Genomic DNA, 3,352 nt, shown 5'->3' on the forward strand with positions numbered 1-3,352 from the left:
GGAAGGTGGGGCAGTCGGTGAAGGAGGAGGGTGGAAGGTGGATAATTTGGTCATCTGTAATAGTTGGAAAGAAAAAATAAGAAGAAAAAAAAGAAAAGATAAAATAGAAAAAAAGCCAAAATCCCTTGTTCTAAAAAATTCGCATGCCTCGATCCCATATTCTGAAAGGTCAACGAATTTAATCCCTACTTTCGAAAGGCTTGCTAATTTAATCACTTTTTCTGAAATTTCTCTTTTATGTATGTGAAACTTTATTTTATTTTTAATTACTCTGTAATTTTAAGAATTTAGATTTATCATTTTTAAAATTTTAAATTAATTGATTTTAGGTATTTCCATTACAAAGGAATGATGTGTGATGGGGTACGGACTAAACAAGCCCAACAGCACCAACGGCCCATCAGCCCAAAGCCCAAGGAAGAGTATGAGTTCGGCATTACCAAAGAGTTCGGCCTCAGCCTACAGCTCGGTAAAAGCCAACCAATCAAGCTCTGCTCTCAAGTCGGCATCAAGCTCCCAGATCGGCAACCAAAGCAGTTCGGTCTCAGTAAGAGTTCGGCCTCAGCCTACAGCTCGGCAAAAGCCAACCAATCAAGCTCTGCTCTCAGGTCGGCATCAAGCTCTACTCTCAGATCGGCAACCAAAGCAGTTCGGTCTCAGTATTCGACCGAACAAAGAGTTAGTGGACCCATACAGGATTTCCACAACTTCCAACACACCCACTACCACGTGGTGTCTGCTCAGGCCACGATCGTAGGCCATGACCTACGCTACATGCAGGACCTCCATGACCTCCACGACATCCACAACCATCATTAGTGGTGATGCAAGCCACGATCTTAGTTCAATGTATAAATAGAACTTAGATCAGATAGAAAAAGGTTAAGCTCTCTAGAGATAAACCATAAAATAGCAAGTCTGTATTGTAAGCTGTAGAAAACAGATCAAGTAATACAACTCTGCCCTCTTTTCTTCCCGTGGACGTAGATTTACCTCAGTAAATCGAACCACGTAAATCTCTGTGTCGTGATCTGTATTCTCTACCAGCATTTACTAACATCAGAAATTCGCGGATCCATCACTGGCGCCGTCTGTGGGAAGCAGAGAACCAAATCTGTGATAAAGCGAATTTTTTGACCCTTTTTCCACCCCAAAAAAAAAATGCATACCAGATCACATAACACTCATAATACCGTTCGTGAAAACCATGAGGAAGCTAATCCAGCCCGCAGGTCCGGAAAACAGCCTCGGGAGACATCTACTTCCAGTTTTCACGATGAAGGAACAAGCCGCTCAAAAGGTCCACACACCGAGTCTTCCCAGCAGCCTGATTTGAATGAGGCTGTCAAGCTGTTCTTGGCTGAGAAGCAGGATGAGTTCTTAGCCTTCCTGCAAAAGAGCCAAGAGCCGAAGACGAAAACGGTGGATTCTCCTTCCTCATCCAGACATGAAAGTCACTACCGCAGTAGTGCCGTATCTTCCAGGAAGAAGAATCCTCAACCCCGACATGTTCCTGTTCCTCCTCGGTACCGGAATCACAGGAGATCTCCATCTCCTCCATACCGAAGAGATGTCGGGTTCGCCATGTACGGAGCATTGAAGACTCCGTTCTCGGCCGATATCACCCGAACTTCCTTGCCACAGAACTACCGAATTCCGTCAATGACTTATGACGGGTTGGTGGATCCTCATGACTTCCTGGGACGCTATCAGTATAATATGGCGAACCAGGGTCTCAATGAGGTCCATATGTGCAAGCTGTTCCCCGAGCTGCTCATCGGGAACGCCAGCAGGAGGTTCTTTCAGAAAGCGGAAGCCCGGATTACTTCGGCTCAGCTGCTTTCTATACGTCAAGGTCGCGACGAAAAGATCAACGACTTCCTGACGAGATTCCATAAGGAATGCCTACAAGTAGATAATCTCAATGATCTATTTGTCATTTCGGCATTCCAAAATGGAATCCTGCCCGGAGCTCTCTACAGAAAGCTCGTGGAATGCAGTCCGCAAACAGCTCAAGAGATGTGGGACATTGCGGACCAGTTCTCCCGAGCCGATGAGGCAGACCGTCGAAAACGGTCTTTAGACAGCTCATCTAGAGGAGACGAAAAGAAGCCCGATCATAGCGATCAGAGGCTTCCTCGCCGAACACCTTCCCCACCAAAGGAGGGATAGCGGTCATCCGAGGTGATCGAAAAAGAGCAAGTGTGTTCGCAGATTGCGCTTAAAAGTGCCGAGCAATCAGTTCAGCACCATCAAGCATAGCAATCACAGCAGCCGGAGTCAGAGGCAGGCGAAATGACCGAAGTCACACCGGAGCCGAACTCAATGGTGTACGGCACTGAAGCCGTGATTCCGGTTTAGATCGGCATACCCAGTCCCCGAACTCAATTTCTCCTCAGAAATGAATGGTGACGGACTGAGAGCCAAACTAGATCTTGCCGAAGAAAGAAGAGAATTGGCCTGCATAAAAGCAGCCAAGTACAAGGAGCAAGTAGCCCGGTATTACAACCAAAGGGTGAAGAAGCTGCAATTTCAAGTGGGAGATCTCGTCTTGAGAAACAACGAAGTAAGCCGAGCAGAAAAGCTGGGCGAACTCGAACCCACATGGGAAGGTCCATATCGGGTGTCAGAAGTCCTCGGCAAAGGGTCTTACAAATTGACTCACGTGTCAGGAGCACAAGTACCCCGAACATGGTACGTTTCCAACCTCAAAAAGTTTCATTTGTAAGAGACAGTCCGGTCAGTCAGTCTTGAGTTCTGTTCGGTCAATGTGCTTTCTTTGGTTTGCTTGGTCTTTGTTTGTCTCTGTGCGTTTTGTCTGTCTATGTGCGTGTCGTCTCTTACAAATGTTACTGAGGTATCTTGCTCTTCGAAGGCTGATCCCCTTCTTAGAACATATACGAGCCAACGATTGTGAGTCAAAGCTTCTAAAGAGGATACAAGACCACAATTCAGCTTAAACAAGCAGTTCGTCTGAAACGAACTGCAATAAGCCAACGATTGTGAGTCAAAGCTTCTAAAGAGGATACAAGACCACAATTCAGCTTAAACAAGCAGTTCGTCTGAAACGAACTGCAATAAGCCAACGATTGTGAGTCAAAGCTTCTAAAGAGGATACAAGACCACAATTCAGCTTAACAAGCAGTCCGTCTGAAACGAACTGCAACAAGCCAACGACTGTGAGTCCAAGCTTCCAAGGAAGATACAAGACCACAATTCGGCTTAAGAAATAAGCACTTCGTCTGAAACGAACTGCAATAAGGGAAAGTCCGATCCACGCGATAAACCTCGCCGAATTAGGACGACCAAGTTCGGTCAAAGAAGTTTACCTCATAAGACCGATGACGACCAT

This window comes from Salvia splendens, chromosome 12, assembly GCF_004379255.2.
Source record: "Salvia splendens isolate huo1 chromosome 12, SspV2, whole genome shotgun sequence".
In the NCBI taxonomy this organism is placed as follows: domain Eukaryota; kingdom Viridiplantae; phylum Streptophyta; class Magnoliopsida; order Lamiales; family Lamiaceae; genus Salvia; species Salvia splendens.